Source organism: Adiantum capillus-veneris, chromosome 11 (genome assembly GCF_014529385.1).
Source record: "Adiantum capillus-veneris isolate H3 chromosome 11, ASM1452938v2, whole genome shotgun sequence".
In the NCBI taxonomy this organism is placed as follows: Eukaryota; Viridiplantae; Streptophyta; class Polypodiopsida; order Polypodiales; family Pteridaceae; genus Adiantum; species Adiantum capillus-veneris.
Genome location: NC_140941.1, coordinates 35,190,145 through 35,196,732, shown reverse-complemented (window position 1 = coordinate 35,196,732; position 6,588 = coordinate 35,190,145). Strand labels below are relative to the sequence as shown.

The 6,588-nt window shown below is 42.6% G+C and overlaps 1 pseudogene; it reads right to left on the bottom strand.

Annotated features, from left to right (window-relative positions):
• Positions 1–2,388: 2,388 nt before the first annotated feature.
• On the bottom strand, positions 2,389–3,132 carry LOC147447096 (uncharacterized; annotated as a pseudogene).
• Positions 3,133–6,588: the final 3,456 nt, after the last annotated feature.

Genomic DNA, 6,588 nt, shown 5'->3' with positions numbered 1-6,588 from the left:
TAGAACCAGGGCCGCTCTATCTATTTGTTTGTGAGTGTTTGTGATATACTGCCCTCTTAACTAAATGAAAGCCACTTTCAAGAATTGCCAAATCGCCACCTTTGAAAGAAAAAGGTAAGAAGTACAAATGATAGTTGACATTTTGGCCAAACTCAGCAATGAGCCAATTCACTTGTTGAACAATGGCTTACCAAAAAAAAGTTGTAGATGTCAACCTCTACAACACAAAAATATTTAAATATATGACTAGAGGAATCTACGATAAGCCCAAATTCCTTTAAAGGAAAATGCAAGGTTTAGGTTTGGGGTAGTCATCCACAAGATAATATAACCATCAGCTTCATTATGCATAGTATTAACCAAATACTAAGACATCCCCACTATGTCTGATAGTGGGTGTATGGCTAGGTATGAGTATATGCTCGCATACACCCACATCATTCACACACACACACATGAGTATACATGAATACAAGGATCCCGGTATTGAGTTTCTATCATAACTCTAGAGATGTAGGATAGACTTAGCCATAATAAAGCCTAACACAAAAAGAAGCAGTAAAAAGGAAAAATTAGTAAAAAACAAGATATTTGGTAGGGCATATGCACCATTGAAGATAGAAAGAACTAACAAAATATCAACTAGTTGTAACCCGGACAAAAACTTCACAATGTGAAGTCGGTATGTCCACTATATTACTAAAATATATACCTACATGAATCCAACTGCTTGTCCATTATACAACTATAGAATATACCTAGCAAAATACATGATAAGCCCAAATAACATGCCTACTTACTCCATGATTGTGGAAAATAGCAGTAGAGAAGAATTTAAGTAAAAAATTTCTTATTTACAATAGCAATTAAGTTTGTATAGGGGCAAAAGCAGGGCAACGACACATTTGAAACCGATACAAAAATAGATAACATACATACATGGTGACCTCGAACATGAGCTTGAACCCTCACCAATGTTTTCATGCAATGAAAGGGTTATAACAACCTACTTTTTGACTTGATGGCCATGAACCAATGATTGCAATCTTACCAAACCTTTTAGTGCTTTCAAAGCTCTTCTCAACTAGGTATCACAAAACCATAAAAGCATAGATCAAAACATGGACACACCATATTTGAAGGAGACAATTACCAATCCTTCGAGCTTGCAAGATTAATCGTACATTTCTCTTTAATAAATGCTTTGGGTGTGCCATGTTGTAGGGAACGCTTTTTTTTGTACTAAATGAGCTTTCTTTAATTTAATTAAAATAACAATCAATTTATAAAATGAAAAATGATCCAAAATTACAAAAAAGATTATCTTCAACCGCTTAAGCTTGGCTACCCATAGTGGTCAAATTCTCTCTCTCTCTCACTCAATTTAAATAAAGTACACTATAAAAAATGAGCCAAATTTCAAAAACTATCTGACACACACATATACACATGCATGTGAAAAAACTCAAAAAGCAAGCCGTCATCGCTGCTATGCAAATAAATAGACAAAACCTTAAGATAACCACACTCGATGTAGACCATGGATTCTAACTTCCCCGAGTGCATCTTGTTGATCTATTTCAATGTAGGTTGGAAGATGTTAGAGCACCTCCATGCAGGTCTTCATCTTCATCTGAAGGAGGTTTCGACTCTGCTGGTTCTTCACCCTCTGATTTTGAGGGTTGAAGGTCTTTGCTGTCAACTGCCACTTGTTCTAAGGTGGGCACATCTTCTCGCCAAGCTCATTCATGTAATCTTCCTTTGCTACAACATCATCATAATTATCATCAATTCCCCATCAAATTTTGGTAATGATGGTTTGCGAATAGAACACTTAACGATTTTCTGCATTGTGGTGCTCATGCTTCCTTCTGCTTTTGAAGCAACGGCAAATGATAAGCTATGCACCTCAGAACCACAAGCTGGATTGGCTCTGTTGGAGTGTGCAGCGAGCGTAAGGAGTAGGCGCGACCCACCCTCAAGAGCCAGCTTTGGCTGCTACACTATCATCTTCTCTTAATTTGCGCTTACCTACAGGTGAGGGTTGCATGCATGGAGCTGAGGTCCATTGTCAGAAGAATTGACTCTGTCTAAATGCTCTGAACTTTTTGACACTTAAAACGCTTTGGTCTAGAACTAGTGAAAGCTGTATGCTTGCCAATGCTAATTCTCTCTTTGTTCTCCACTCAAATATTCAATAGTGCATGTTGTTTTGAAAGGAGGGGCGGGAGAGAGAGAGAGAGAGAGAGAGAGAGAGAGAGAGAGAGAGAACGCTTCCGTTTGGCCATTTTTGCCTAGCTATAAGCCATTGTCAACTATTGTTTTGCTATTTCTGAGCCAGTGCATGTTGGCTATCATCTCTTCAAGCGAGATAATTAAAGATATCATTCATAAAGAGCCAGAGGAGGCATCAGAGAAGTATACTGAGCTACGGCCTGCACTGAGCGGCGCCCCGTCGACCAAACATCGAGAGGGAAGAGCTGGGGCGGCGCTCAATATGGGATTGCTATATTGCAGGCTCTCCACCACGTGACGAGCTCTGGAGTGATCCGCGTCGATGAGAGAGTCGCGGGCCTCCTTTGCTAGCCTGGTGTTGATGGTGCCCTGCAAGTACGCCTCCTCAGAGCTGCTGCTGCTTGCGAACGTCGTCGAAGCCTGGCGGGAGTTAATCCGTGCCACGCAGGGGCCGGGCCGCAGTCTGCATGTGTGAACATCATCATTGCATCATGATGGCCATCCGTCCAGGAGCTGATAATTAAGTAGTCCGTCCAGCTGGTCTCCAAAGCAGATGCTGCAGTCGTGCGGCGGCCACTGACGGCGTCGCTGAAGCCCGCACTACTGTCACAGTTGCTCTTCACACCGGTAAAGCGTGTAACCGCTCCAAAGCCAGATCGCACTCAATATATATACACAAGGAGTTTCCAATTCTTTCCTTTTCCTATATAGAAAGTTGGGACCTAGTTATTTTCTCAGACATGGAGAATTTGTTTTTCTAGGTACCAAAGGGCTCAAATTCCCCTCCTCTCTCTCTCTCTCTCTCTCTCTCTCTCTCGAATTTTTATAACCTCTCTCTATCCTATCCCAATATTGTACTTTTCCTAGCTTGTATTGTTTGTTTGCTTCGAGTCGCATGTTAGCTGCAATGGCGTCACTGCTCGTTGCCCCTGCTCATTCCTCCCTCGCGTGTGTTAACACCTGAATGTAGCGCACTGTAGCTCTCTGCTTTGGTGCGGAATCAAGCTACTGCTGAAAGCTGCACGCTGCCAAGGCGTTAGCTACTACAGGTGTTCGTTCTCCTCCAACACATCGCCAGTGCGGCGTTGCTGCAGCAGCTCTCGTGACCTCGTCGATTGAGCAGTATACTGCAGTTCGCACGCGGATTTATTTTTCAAGCTTCATAATTAAGGTTAGTTGACTAGCTGCTTGTCTCATAAAACATTTTAATATGTTTGTGCAACCATTTGATGCATTTGAGAGAGAGAGAGAGAGAGAGAGAGAGAGATCAGAGAGAGAGAGAGAGAGAGAGAGAGAGAGAGAGAGAGAGAGAGAGAGAGAGATAGATAGATAGTTCTATTATCGTTCTGGGAGGTCAAATATGACCTATGGGACCAAATGAACATGTCACGTGGTGTGAGTGGAGTTCATAAGTGACTCTCGATGCTCAAAAATGGCTGAAATGAGCGTCGCAATAGAGAGTCCACATCGTGGTTGGGAGACGAAGGTATGTAGGGAGAGCTCATGGCTGAATATATGGGGAAAAGAGGACCTAATGTGGTCAAAAGCTGAGCACTCAAGTAGTGTGTGGTACTCACTCTCTCGCACTTGACGAGGGCATAAGGTGCAAAGTCGATGACACTCCTCGCCAGTGCCCCAACGTCCTATCTCGCAGCGTAGAGAATGGGAGCTAAGACGAATGGAGGCAATGGTGCGGATCGCACTCAACGGGATGGGCTCAAGGATGTAGGAATGGGTTCGGTTACCTCGTTCCGAGAAGAAGAGAGATTTGTAGTTTGGGGCAACGTGTGTGGTGTAATGGCTGAAGCGAGAACCTCCGGATTTCTCCCAAGCCATGATACATTGGCGTTGTAAGAAGGCCTCATTAACTTGGGAGTCGATCGACGCATCCTTGACCAAGTGACATGCATCCCATCTTCCAAACCATTTCTTGATATCAAGCATCCACCCCGAACTTAGTATTTTGCTCTTGCATGTCTTTTGAACCTTTTGACTTGCTTCATATGCGATTCTAGGAAGTCGATGCAAAGGGCTACGTTGTGTCTTACGCATGTACTCCACAACCCTTTCCATGCCCAAGACCTCAATGGGAAGCGATCCGGACTCAAGAAGTAAGAGCATGTAGGGTGTTTGTGTCTTGACTTGGAGAAAGTTGGTGAGAAAACGCTTTTGGACATTCTCAAACTCTTTCCAAGTAGACTTCCCGATGCTTCCACCCCACACCTCCACTCCATAAAGAAGCACCGGTGTCACCAATGTGTCAAAGAGGTACTTTTTGAGAGCCCAACACTTGATCTCTCCTGCATTGCACATGTTCTCAAATGCATAATAAGCCCTCTTTTCGGCTTCCAAGCGACGCATTGCACAATCCTTCCATTTATGATTGGATGGAACCTCAAGGCCAAGGTACTTGAAGTGATCTACCACTTCAAGTTTCTCATTGTTGTATACAATGCATGGATTTTCGTCATTGAGGGTCTTTACAAGCATAACCTTGGTTTTGGATCCATTCACGATCAGCCCGCTATGTAGGCAAAAGTGTTCCAAGACACTCATAAGCTTTTGTGCATCTTCTAAGGTATGTGCCAAGAGCACTACATCATCGGCATAAAGCAAAAGCATGATCACCGCATTTCCAATCTTAACCTCTTCTATGCCTTCTTGCTGCATAAAATCAAGAACCATGTATTCCAATTCATCAATGAGTAGCCCAAAGAGGGTTGGGGAAAGTGGGCATCCTTGTTTGACACCAATAGTGCTTGCAAAAAATTCTGAAATTCCATCTCCCATACGTAATCGACATATCACTTTTTGGTAGATGCGAAAGACTGCATGCATAAATTCTCTCGGCACTTGAAGGCTTTGCATACGTCTCCAAAGATTTCCTCGCGGTACCATGTCAAAAGCTTTCTTGAGATCCACAAAGCAACAATACAACTTTTTTCCTTTCAATCGAGACGCTTCCATAAGAACTCGAAGAGTGACAAGGTGATCAATAGTGCTATGATGCTTTCGAAAACCTGCTTGGCCAAGCGCACGTTTGCCATTCTTTTCAGCCCATTCACTTATCTTCATCTCCATGATACATCCAAATAACTTTGCCATCAAAGAACCAACCATTATAGTGCGATAGTTGTTCACATTGTTTACATCTCCTCCTTTGTGCAAAGGTTTGATCCAATTTGCACTCCAATCATGAGGCATGCCATACTGAAGTGCAAGGTTAAACATATCGCATATCCAATATCGTGTTTTCTTGCTTGTCCATTTAATCATTTCAGCCTTGACACCTTGAAGGTCACCTGCCTTGCGAGTAGCAAGTTTCTCAAGCGCGCGGCATACATCTTCAATGGTAAAGAAGGGAGACATAAATGGAAGGGAGCTACAACCCTCCATCTTATCAACATTGGGTTGCTCAAAAAGGTTCTTACAATGCATATACATATCCTCAAGAGTCAAGTCACCAAAGCTCTCAACGCGCTTGCCTTTTAGATTTTGCCAAAACTTGCCACATGCATGTGCTTTCTCTTGTGCTAAAAGAAGTTGTTTTTCAACTTCCCACCTTCTCCTCTTCTTTTGAACAAGTGCTTTGTATGTGTGTGAACATTCCAAGTAAACTTCCTTGTCTTTGATTGCATCCAATCTTAGCAAGTGTTTTCGGGCTTGACTACATTCCATGTCAAACCATTTCTTCTTGGTGCTACCCTTCTTAGACCTTTTGCAAGACATGTGTTTCACCGAAAAGCATTCCTTCGCACAAGAGAAAATTACTTCTTTGAAAACTTTCCACTTGCATTCTAATGTTGGGCTCCCTTGATGCTCTATCATGCTTAACATTTGGTCCACCATATCAGCATATATAAGTGCTCGTTTGAAGTCTAGACGTAGGTAGAAATGATTCACATCATGATTGGAGGCTACATGCTCGGGCCGTTTACCACACTTGAGGTCAATACATAACATCCTATGATCCGATTCCGGATTCCATTCACCAAGTGTAAAGCTTTGTATGCATTCTAGAGTGGCTTCTGAGAACAACATATAGTCAATCACGCTAGCACCATTGTGCTTTCTACATGTAAAGTCATTGGTGCCTTGCCATAGAGATACACCATTTGCAATGAGCATTCCGGTACTATTGCACATATGTAGAAGTGACTTTCCATAGTGATCCACTTCTTTTGCATCATTAGAACTTCGATTATACATGTATGAGTCATCCACTCTTCTTGATACATGCGGCATGTCGACTTGTTGTGTGTCGTGTTGTAACATATTTGTGCGAGCATTCATGTCTCCAAAAACAATGACTTCACCTTGATCCTTGTAATGAGCAATGTCTTCCTCTAGTTC